A 13,100-nucleotide genomic window follows, 5' to 3' on the forward strand; every position below is an offset into this window, starting at 1 on the left:
AACATTCTTGAGCATCACCTTTTTTTTGGAGGTGTGACGAAGACAGATCTTGTGCAGTCTTTGCGCTATGATTTGAAGCTCCAGATCTTTTGACATAGATCGGCTAAGATTTTGACTGCCACTGGTTTGAGTATCTAACTGGTGTTAGAATACTACATGTTATAGTCAATAATTACTTTGGAAGGGTTGTTGATCCAGTGATTATTCTGATTGCCAGAATAGGAGTTGGGAAGGACTTTTTTTCCCATTACTTCATTGGGGTCTTTCTCAGGATCAACATTGGGGAAAGTGGGGGGGAATAGGCTGAACTGCATGGACATTTGTCTTTTTTCAGCCTAACATATTATGTTACTATGTTATAATCAGTATTTGGACAACAAAAAACACATGACCCTCCAGGGGAAAATATTCTTATCTGTTAGCCAACAGCAAAGTGTATATGCCTACCATAATAGGTAAATAGATACATGAATGGCTAAACGCTGTAAAACGCCTCCATTGATTTCAGTGGGGCTTTTCAGACAATCATTATCAGCATGGGTTTATCAAGGGTCAGTCCTGTCAAACCAGTCTGATTAGCTTCTATTAGGAGGTAAGTTCTAGACTGGACTGGGAAGAGTCTCTGGCTCTTGTGTATCTGGACTTCTCCAAAGCATTTGATACTGTGCTACATAAAAGGTTGGTACATAAAATCAGAATGCTTGGTCTGAGCGAGAATGTGTGTAAGTGGGTAAGTAACTGGCTCAGTAATAGAATGCAGAGGGTGGTTATTACTGGTACATACTCTGATTGGATCAACATTACTAGTTAGGTACCACCAGGGGTCAGTATTGCGCCCTATTCTTTTATATATATTTATTCATGACCTGGTAAAAGGATTGCGCAGTAAAATATCAATATTTGCAGGTTCAGAGATGGACAATTAAAGTAATAAATTGAATTGGCAGACTACAGTACCCATAGAGGTTATCTAATTTGGGGTAATTTAGTTTAGAAAGAATATGGCTGAGGGGCGACCTAATAACTATGTATAAATATATCAGGGGACAATCCAGAGATCTCTCCCACCATCTATTTATACCCAGGACTCTGACTATAACTAAGGAGCGCTCTCTACATCTAGAGGTAAGAAGGTTTCTACACCGTCATAGAAAGAGGTTCTTTACTGTAAGAGCAGTGAGACTATGGAACTCCATGTCTGAGGACGTGGTGATAGCAAATTCAAGAAAAGAATTTAAGAGGGGTCTGGGTGCCTTTCTTGAATGTTAAAATATTATGTTACAGTCACTAATAACTTCAGAAGGGTCGGTGATCCAGGCATTATTCTGATTGCCAGATTTGAGTCAGGAAGGATTTTTTTCCTTTAAATGGGGAAAATTGGCTTTGGCGTGGATGCCTTTCTTGAATGTTGCAATATGACATGTTATAGCAATTAATAACTTCGGAACATTTGTTGTTCTGGGGATTATTCTGATTGCCAGATTGGAGTAAGGAAGGAATTTTTTTCTCTCAAATAAGGAAAATCAGCTTATACCTCATTGGGGCTTTGCCTTCCTCTGGCGCAACATGGGGGTTGGGGGGAGTGGGTGGTAATAGACTGAACTGAATGAGCATATGTCTTTTTTCAGCCTGATACACTATGTTATGTCACCGTGACAGGCGAATATCCCAATAAATCAAACCAATAGATCACCGATGGGAATCACTGATAACTAAAATATAACTTTTAATGTATTTGTTTAAAAAATGCGCAATCAGAACAACTAAAATTAGTGCCTCTTTTTGTAGAAAAAACAGCACTGGTATATTTTATGCCTAAAGCTTAAATCATTGTGTCCTCATCACACCTTATATATTGGGAGTGGTACCCCTACACTAGAGTCCTCAACACGGATCATCCAGTGTTTGGTGTGAATTGAAATTTATAGGTAGTCTCACTTACGTACACCAAATCACACCACTAAATAAATATTAGTTTCGTTTGATCAATGGCCAGTTCTTTGCAGTAAAGTAAGAACTGCAATCAAACGCCCACTTGGGTCCCCCAAGTCAGATATAAGGTTATTGTTGGACACTCAATCCGGACACTCAAATGTCTGGGGCTGCGCTCACCCTATATATATAGCGCTATATTCCCCGCTGCAACATAAATGTCCGATATATTGTTCATTTAGTCCATAGCGGACACATAGACTGGACTAATCCATACGGGACACTACGTAAAGGGTAACTTTGGCAGTCTTAGATCCGCTATTATTTTTTTCTTTTTAGCGAATATTCAATCCCAAGTATACCCCAACAAAAGGGTGATTGACACCACTAATGATGCAAGGGCTCAATTAGCCTGATATATCAATATCATGGATAGTTTGTTATAAGTCCCTTATTTAGCTCCACTGCATCATTGTTGTCACCAGATCATTGGTAAAATGACTCCTATGATGCAGTGAGAGCTGGTCCCTGTATAGATCAATGGAGCTGCTCCCTTATTTAGCTCAACTGCATCACTGTTGTCACCAGGTACTTGGTAAATTGACTCCTATGATGCAGTGAGGGCTAGTCCCTATATAGATCAATAGAGCTGCTCAGCTCTTGTTCATTTTCATTGTTTATATGCTCTCCCTGGTAAGGGTATAATCATAGCCAGCACAGGACCCTGGTTATAACGTCCAGCAGGCTAGAATCCGCTCAGGAGCATGACACTACACTACCTAAGGAGTCCAAAAAAAGATCAGTTATATCTTCCTGCTTCTTTTTTTAAAGTCCTGCACTGGTTCTCTGTGGGAATGTGTAGGCAGAACACAATGCCACAGCTTATGGCATTGTGTCCTGCACGGTCCCATAGTGAAACATAGCCCAGACATCTTCCAGGCTATTTCACTATGGGCAGTGAAGCTAGTCCCGGAAAATTTCCGAACTGCCACTGAAGGGGTTAAATGATAAAATATCATGATGACAAATAGAGGGCTTGTAAAACAATGGTGACTGAGTTTGTATGATTAAATGATCATGATTAAAAAATGGTGCATGACTAAACTTACATTTGCATGAGTAAGCAAAAAACAATAGTGATTTGTAAATGATGATGTTTGAACTCTTACAAACCCCTGATCCATGTTTGATAATAGTTACCTATTAACTAGAAAGTTGAAACCATAGGAAAAATAGAAGCTATGTAAACTTTTGCACTCTTTTTTTAATCAATGTGTTTTTGGAAATGAAGACTTCTTGCAAGTGATTTTCATTAAACATTTCTGACTAATTTTACTGCTTGTATTCTTTTCCAAGGCACTGCAGACTAGAGGACAGAGTAAACTGACAGCTTCTTTCCTATCCTCCTTCCATGTTTGCATTCATTACCTTTCCATTTTACTATTACAGAGGTCTGTGTGACTGTGCCAGGAGATGGTGAAGGAGATCAGGAGGACAGATGGCAAAGAAATATAGTATTACAGAAATATAGTATTACAGAGGGCTGTAATACTTGCTGTAATGGTTTATTTTAGGTGAATTAACTGCTTTTATCAGTGGTGAGGGGGAACCACAGGCAGCTACCCAGAGAGAAGATAAGAGATAGCTGTGTAGTATTGAGTGGGCATGGTCATGCTACACAGCCTCTGAGCTGAGCTATTGTGCATTTATGTGAGAGAAGCAAAGGCAACAAGTTCCCCCCCCCCCCCCCCCCAAAATAAGGCTGCTTTCACACCTGCATTAGAGCTCCGTTCAGGGTGTCTATCTCTCTGCTACGTTTTTATAGGAGAGAAAATGATATAAAATGGGAAAAAAAGTAATCCGTTTTTTTTCAGTATTGGTTTCATTAGGGTTTCAAAAAAGCAGAAAGTAAGTGAAAAAACTTCTCTTTTCTTCCATTTCATCACTTTTCTGTTTATTTGGATGGAAAAGTAATTTTGACACATGGCATGAGAATCTGACTCTTTACAGAGCCCCATATGTGCACTCTCCTATACATACATAAGGCCTCTTTTACACAGGCTACAAAATCTCTCTACAAAATAATAGCTACAAAATGCATGTATGTGAAGCCCGTGGTTTCCAATGAGTTCTTTCACATGAGAGATGTTTTGTAGCCTGAAAGAACCCATTGAAAACCATGGGCGTCACACACATGCGTTTTGTAGCAATGATTTTGTAGGCTGTGTGAAACAGACCTTAAGGTGTTGTACCAAGATTGAAAGGTATCCTCTAGCTGCAGGATTGGGGATAACGTTAAGATGGCTGGGACCCTCACCAAGACAGAGAATGGGGATCCTGAGAGTTCCCACAAGGATGGAACAGAGCTACTTCATGGACTGCAGAGGCCAGGAGTGGCACAGGTGAGGATAACTAGATGGGGGGCCTTGAGGAGAATTAGTACTGATTGGAATCCTAAGAAAAGCATTATTACTAAGTGGGGGCCGTGAGGGGATTTTTATTGAGGCAGTATTTTTATTGTGTCAGGAGCCATGAGGGACAATATATCTGAATGAAAGCCAAGAAAGGCATTATTACAGGGTGGAGGGAATAAAGAAGGCACTGTCATTGAGTGAGGGCATTTTTACTGTTGGAGTAGCACTGAAAATGGCACTTATTATGTGGGGCCTACAGGGAGCGCAAGAATGGGGGTTACTGTTACTATGTGGGGCACTATGGTTGGGGAGATAATGTAAAGTTTTCGAAAACAAAGCCTGATGGCTGGAACATCTAGGAATCAAAAATATCTGTGTCAAATTCTGCAGAAACAAATTGTGACCAGAAGAAGTCATCATGGCGGTCTGAGAGAACGTCACCTGTGATATCCTGGTATTGTAGAGCAGCTGTGTAGAGCTGGTATATACCACTATGTGGTCACTGTATGGGGATACTAATGGTCTTTGTATAGTGTTTTTTCAGCAACACTATAGTGGTATTACGTTGTCATGATCTAGTGGCATAATTTGGCCATTATAGTGCTATTATTGGTAATGCAAATGTTTGTAGTGATTTGTATTCAGTAATAGTATGGTGATATTACTCATGGTGGTAATATGTGATCATGGTCAGGTAGTGGTGTTTGGCCCTTATATAATGTTTCTACTGGTAATGTTGACCTTGGTGTAGTGGGTTTGTACAGTGTGGGAAGACAGCTCGGTAGAGTGCCGGTTTGCAGCAGTCAGAGATGGAGACAAGTATTTAAAGTCCAAGTACAGGCGTGACCTGTGTTTATTTCAGTCCAACAAATCAAAAGCAAATCCAGCCTTAGCTTCAGGCATGAATACAATAGTCCTTGCCCTAGGATAATAGGCAGTGGTCGCTATTGACTGAAGCATCTAGAAAGTTAAATGACAGGGATAAGAGTTTACTTTTCAGTTTTTTTCCTGATCCTGGTCATTACAACTAGAGTTCAGCTGTTAGTCAACACAGGGCTCTCTCGGTGATCATGCAGGTACAGGATCCATGACATAAATGTCCATTATAGAGGCTTAAGACAAGCCAGTCTATGATGTTCATTCATGTCATAGTAGCTTAACAAATTTAAAAAAAAAACAACAAACATTGGTGGCACCTTAAAGGGGTTGTCCCGCGCCGAAACGTTTTTTTTTTTTTTTTCAATAGCCCCCCCGTTCGGCGCGAGACAAACCCGATGCAGGGATAAAAAAAAAAAAACGGGTAGTACTTACCCGAATCCCCGCGCTCCGGTGACTTCTTACTTACCTTGAGAAGATGGCTGCCGGGATCTTCACCCTCGGTGGACCGCAGGTCTTCTGTGCGGTCCATTGTCGATTCCAGCCTCCTGATTTGCTGGAATCGGCACACGTGATGGGGCGGAGCTACAAGGAGCCGCTCTCTGGCACGAGCGGCCCCATTCAGAAAACAGAAGACAGGACTGCGCAAGCGCGTCTAATCGGGCGATTAGACGCTGAAGATTAGACGGCACCATGGAGACGAGGACGCTAGCAACGGAGCAGGTAAGTGAATAACTTCTGTATGGCTCATAATTAATGCACAATGTACATTACAAAGTGCATTAATATGGCCATACAGAAGTGTATACCCCCACTTGCTTTCGCGGGACAACCCCTTTAATATACAGTATATCTCTAGTTTAAAGCTGTTCTATGCTTTGTAGAAAATTTGCTGTGGCAAGCGATTCACACCATGTAGGCTTCTCCACTCCCATCGCCAACATGGCTGTGGCTGGCAGTATGCTGACCTTTGCCTACTTGTGTTCACCCCACTTATTCCCGGATTTGGTCTACCTACAAGGGGGCACTTTGTAATATTTTTCCAATCTGCCCCTGACTGTAACCATCAAGCATTATGTACTGCTATGTTAAAGTTACAGTTATTGCAAGTTACATTGAGCGGGACAATAAAGGGAAAATACCCATGTATAATAAGAACCGCTCAGAATTGTTGTGCCACTGCTAAAAAAGAAGTTATTTGTTCTGTGGTAAAAAAATGTCTGCGCCTTTCTACAGGGGTGTAGCCCTCTTAAATTTCCTACAGGAAACATCACCACAATAAGGCAGGCTTCACATGGCTGAGAAACTTGCACGGGATTTGTGCGTTGTGAGACTCACAAACCTCAGACACATATGAACCTCAGTTATATACATGAGCTATCGTAGGGATGGAAAAAATCATGGCAAGTCCTATCTTTTCACTTTCCTTGGAACGCATCGCTCATTGTTTTCAATGGGACAATAAAACACATCGTACGCCATGTGATGTGAATGCAAGTGCGAGGTTTCCCATTGAAAACAATAGGATAAACTTGCCCATCCTCTAACGCGCCTGAAAACCACATTGGAAGATCGCTATTTCACAAAATTGATGGGACGCGTTTTTGCCAGAAAAACGCCTCACATCGGCGTGAAAATGCATGTTGGCGAGCGCGATATTGGGCCGAGTTTCTTAGTGTAAGTAGCCTAAAGCAACAGTCTTTTTCTCTTTTTAGCTTGCCATGATTTTAAATGCCAGGTTTCATTTTTTGCACCTCTGTTTATTTATCTGTGACAAATCTGTAATGTTTTGCCTATTCGCATCAATCTCACATTCCAAATGTGCAGAAACATAAAAGAAGAATGTTCTTGCAGTAATCACATAATGTTCTGTTTTCAAAGTGAAATGTCTAAATTTAGTATTTGATGTACATTGCAGTGTTAGTTTTGCCTGATTACTCATCCATGTGAAATGTAATCCAAGAGTTGAGGTGACAATACACAAAGCTGATGTAATTTGTAGATTCTTGAAATGGCGGCTAATGATAAGATTGCTGGAACACTTTAGGCTCAGTTCACCTTAGACCTCTTTCACACGAGTGTATATCGGTCCGCCGTTTTCACGGTAGGTCAATATATGCTAAAATCTAGATTCCAATGCATCAGATCACATGGCTGTATTCCCACTATGTAAAAGCGCCTGGCCAGGCCAACATAGCGCCGGGCGCTTTTACATCGAGCCCAAAAGATAGTCCTGGAACTATCTTTTGGGCCGGAATACGTCGGCCGCTGCATGGGCTCCTATGGGAGCCAATGACAGCAGCCGGAGAAGGGAGGTGGGAGGGAGTTTAGCAGCGTGACTGCTAAACTCCCTCCCTTTTCTCTCCTCCCCTCTGGCTGATTGCAATGGGAGGGATGGGGGTTGAGCTAAGCACCGCCCTGTCCCGCCTCCTCCCATTGCAAACAGCCAGAGGTGAGGAGAGTGGAGGTGAGCCGGGGAGGGAAGGGGAGGCAACAGCATAGTTGCTTCGGCGCATGTGTGCCGGGGCCCATGCCGTTTGAACGGATGCACAAATGTTAGATTTGTGCGCCTGTTCACAAGTTTTTACGCCTCAGATCGTAGCGTACATCGGCCGGCCGTGAAAACAGTGGCCAATATACCCTCGTGTGAAAGAGTCTTTACTGTGAGTATAGGCAGTAAATTAAGTGGGCATGCTAAAAAAGCTCCCTACATACACACTAAATATCAATATGGTTAGACTTATTCATATGATGTTTATGACCTCTGTTTAACGTATAATTCAGGATGTATACTTTAAATGGATGCTTCCAAAACATCATATAGTGATATCTGTTACTTATAGCTTAGCTTTGTAAAAAAATCCATTTAAAAAAGTGTGGTCTTCCACAATATGCTACCAATTTTAGCACTTGTATACTTATGTATACTGCCCAGACTACTCTTTTGGCCTCCATCAGGCTAATTGCTGTGACCTTTTCTTGCTGATGGTGAAGAACTTTATAGAAAACTGGTAAATGCAACCCTTTGTCATTTTTTTGTTGTCGCCAGAAGAATACACACAAAGTAATTCCTTAATCAAAGTTTGGACAGAAGTTGACCTTATAGTTGTAAATACCACATATACACAGGTGCTTTGCAGGTGGCATAGGTGATTTCAATACATTTAAATCTAGTTGACTCACAGATGATGTCTTCTTTGATTGGAATTATTCTCATTCTTTTTATTCTCCATCCAATCCAGACTGCTCTGATACACTTTTGTATAGTTTACTTATGAGACATGTTTGGTCTCTTCTGGAGCTATTTTCAACATCTATAGCAACATAAATTCAGTGTCCAAAGGGTACAAATAGGCTGACATTATACCACCCCTCTTTACATCATAAGTCCAACAGGAATAAATAGAAACACCAAGGTCTCACTGGACTAGGTTTCTGGTAATGCTCTGCAGCCCAAACAGTACATAGAACAATACTGCAATCATCAGATATGCCTAACGTCTTTTATTAAATGCATAGGTCTCAGGATGTGAAAGCTAAGACTGTGTACCATGACCTCTCTCAACAACTGCTCCCCGTAACCTCATCTCTCTCAGACTGCTCCCCTTGGCCATCTTCTTTCTCACAGACTGGTCCATACAGCCCCCTATTCTTTCCCAGCCTGCCCCCCATAGCTCCATACTTTCTCAAAGACTGGTCCCCATGGCCCTTTTTTTCTTACAGACTACTCCGTATAGCTCCCTCCTGTCACAGACTACTCCCCATATCCCCATCCCTTGAAGACTGCTCTTCATACCACCCCTCTCTCACAGACTCCTCTCCATACCCTCTGCTCTCACAGACTGCTTCCTGTGCCCTTCTTCTGTCAGGGGTAAGCCAGTGTGACCTGAATTGGGCAGTAGCAAGTAGCAAGAATAGTGAGGATGTCGAGTAGTGCTACAACTAAGTTGCCATGAGTGACTGCCCCAGACCCCATTTGTGTAAGACAACTGCCAAACTTGTGCCCTCTTTTGAGAGGCTGTTACATAATCACAATACATTTTGAACTGTAGATACTCTATTGTGTTTTAACTGTACATATTGGCACCAACGCATATGGTGGCCTATGCACAAAAGCATAGGTGGGCACACACAACAAAGGGGGAGAAACATAACAGAGCAAAAGGTGTGGACGTACCAACGGGGACAAAAAATGACCACAAAGGGAAGAATACAGTACCGTTAGGGGGAAATAAGGGTTGTTCCCCTTAGGCACATACTGTGGTCACTAATGACATCACATGTCTAGTTAAACAATGTTCCAAAAAACATATACATAGCAAAATACTATAACATAACACTAGATTTATTACTTACATGAAGAGCAAGAAACAGACTTGTATCTGTTACAAGAACTCTCACTATCATGATCTATGTGGTCAGTGATGTCATCGGGATCAGCAGTGTTGATGGCATGATGTAATCTTGTCTGGTAGATAATAAGGTGTTGGGTATCTTCCTGTTTACTAGTGGTGTTCTTGAGATTCACAGAGATAAGTCACTGCTTTTACTTGTTTAGTAATTGTTACAGCTACTCTAATTTTAATTTGAGAACGGAAGGGAATATATTCCGTATACTCCTTTCTACAGTGAAGATGGTAGGCACCACAAGATAGGCACTATTTCTTGTAGAGTTTTTACCTATAGGCCAGCTGTACACATTGACTAGCAAATACTGGCTTGGCTGACAGTTACATTCCTTCTCTTCCACGAATGTGTTTAATTCAATGTGTAGAGAGGAATCATTTATAAGAGCGGCCTAGAGCAGCCCACGGACCAGAGTGGTTCGTGGCCAGAGGCTGGTGCAAAATAAGGCTGGCTCTAGACACAAAAGATTTCTGGTGCAACAAATCAGCTTTACTTCAGGCAGCAGGATTGGCGGTTACAATATCTACAGTTCAGAAAATCTTGTGGTTTCTCAAAAGAGGACACAAGCTTAGTGGTTGTGTTACATGAATGGTGGCTGGTGGTAGGTAACTAAGGCCTCCAGCCCACGGACAGATATTTGCGCCCATAGCATGCTATGGGAAATAGATTCTTCCTGCACACTTGCAGAAACCAATTTCATTTCCGCAAGTGTTGGAAAAATCCTAGTATGCTCCATTTTTCTGCGGATTACGCGCAGATGGCTTCCATTGAAGTCAATGGCATTGCGGAATGGTTGCAGATTCTTTGGCATCACTAGGCGATGACACAGGAAAAGCAGGAGTTACAGAAGAAAATCTGTACTGCGCTTGTCCGATGGGGAGTCGTGTGGACTATCTGCAGCACAGATGAAAAAGACAGTAATCAGGTATGTGCGGACGCCGCTTGCAGTGCCGTTTCTTCAAGGAAAACAAAGAGCATTATTGTGGATCCCATTAATAGTCAGTGGGGTCTGTCGGTCCATTGTGTGACAGATCTGGCACCGTGTTAGGCTTTCCATTTTTAAGGGCTTAAACATGTGAACGTGAATTTCTAGCCTTATACAGCCACAATGATCACGGTTGTATAACGGGACAAAACCAAACCATTGATCTCTATAGGAGTTCAGCAGATTCGTTTTCACTGCAGGGATTTCTCAGCTGTAAATACCGCGGACGAGAAAATATAGGACCTGCCCTATCTTTCCCACATGTACTGAACACATGGTGTGGGGGAGATTGGGCAGCTGCTATCTTCCTGCCTCTTTCTTCAAAGTCCAGCGCTCTGGTACGGAGTTTGAACTGCCATGCGCAGCTATGCTCCGTACTGCCCAGTATATTTGCACATACGGCAATGTGTTTTCAGCCTAATTATATGCAACTGCAGGTGTATGAATGGTTGTTTAACAGTATTTTGCTCCTTTGATAGTTTCTCCATATAGCAGTTTGCCTGTCTGCATGCTATAGGGGCGTGCTGCATACCTACCCTTGTGTTTTTGTATCAGTATGTCCGTAAAGGCTCTTTTACATGCAAACGTTGCCCGACACTCGACCCCCGAACATACTCACTCTCCTGCTGCTGCACGGGAGCTAGTATCACTGGCTCACAGCAGGGAGGCTGCAGGAGATTTCTCTCTTCGTGCTCCCCTCTCCATTGACTTAACATAGCGGCTGTTCAGTACTGAACGGCTGTTATTTACACCGAGTGATCAGCCGATCGTCCATCGTTTATGCAACATAAACGATAGACGATGAGCAGGTAACTGATCGTTCAATGTAAATAGCAGCTGTTCAGTATTAAACAGGTGCTATGTTAAGTCAATGGAAAGGGGCAGGGGAGCACGAAGAGAGAAATCTCCTCTTGCCGCCCTGCTGTGAGCCAGCGATACTCGCTTCTATGCAGCAGGAGTATGTGCGGGGATGACGTTTTCCCGACATTTGTCCCGTGTAAATGAGCCTTAAATATTATATGTGATTCTCATGAACTCTTCTAATTAACTACTATTGCACCACAAAAAGGTGGGGGGTTTCATTTTAGTCAAATAGTTTAAGATTCCTTTCTGAATCCCTGCCATCTAAGGCTTTACACAGGTATAAGCATATTTACACACATTTGCCCTGTGTATTTGCTGGACGCGTGCACATGCCAGGTGTATTTGTATGCACAAAAAGAAAAGAGGCAAATATGCTCCCATTAATTTAACCGGGCAATTAGGTTTATTTTTGCGCAACTGAAATGCACTTACAAAAAAACACGTGACCGAATCCATTGAAATCAATGAGTTCTGTTCACTGCGTGTTGCGCACACAAAGTTTGTACATATAATACGCAGCACAAATGTGTTTGTGTGAATAAGGCCTAAGAGTAGTATTAACTAACAATGGAAAAATTTCACTGTGGGTTCAAATCGCATTGTGGATTTTCAAATCCACAGTATGCTTGATATGTTGTGGAAAATTCACTGTGGATTTCATTCATTTCAGCATAAGTGAAATCCTGCAGGTAAAGTTACTTACACACGGGTGAGCGCGATATTGCACTCGCTAGCGGGCTGTTTTATGCCAATGCCAGGCGTTTGCACACGGCCGGGTCGGATTCCGCATATGGGATCCTGCAGCGGAATCTGACCATGTGCCCAGCCGGTGACCCATGCGTACCTGTCTGCAGGCGTCTTTTCTGTATTGTGCCGGCCGTGCACGTGCGCAGTACAGAAAATGCCACGCCGTTCTATCTTGGCGCATACACTCCAAGTGCATGGCAATTGGCAGCACGCAGCAAGTATGCAGTGTCTTTGTGTACTTGCGTAAATTACGGCTATAAGATCTTGGCCTCTTTGTTTCTTTTTCTTTTGCTCTAAACATATAAAACAATCATAAATGAAGACATAAAAATATTGTGAGTCAGTCCACTACTGAACCCTGTGGCACCCTGCTAGCGACGGTGGCCCAATCAGAGTATGAACCATTTATTACCACCCTCTGCTTTCTATCTCTGAGCCAATTCTTTAGCCAACTACGCACGTTTTCACCCAATCCAAGCTGTCTCGTTTTATATATTAGCCTATTATGCGGCACGGTGTCAAATGCTTTAGAGAAGTCCAGATATACGAGATCAATAGACTCTCCCAGGTCCAGCCCAGAACTTACTTCATCGTAGAAGCTGATCAGATTGGTCTGACACGATTGACGCTTCATGAATCCATGCTGGTGAGGAGTTATACTGTTGTTCTCCTTGAGGTATTCTTCGATGGCGTCTCTCAGAAACTGGAATATTTTTCCAGTTACTGAACTGAGACTTACCGGTCTGTAGTTACCAGGCTCACTTTTGGACCCCTTTTTGTAAATTGGAACCACGTTGGCAATGTGCCAATCCAGTGGTACAACCCCGGTCTTGATAGTATCCATAAATATTAGATATAGCGGCCTAGCTATCACA

Source organism: Eleutherodactylus coqui, chromosome 3 (assembly GCF_035609145.1).
Source record: "Eleutherodactylus coqui strain aEleCoq1 chromosome 3, aEleCoq1.hap1, whole genome shotgun sequence".
NCBI lineage: Eukaryota > Metazoa > Chordata > Amphibia > Anura > Eleutherodactylidae > Eleutherodactylus > Eleutherodactylus coqui.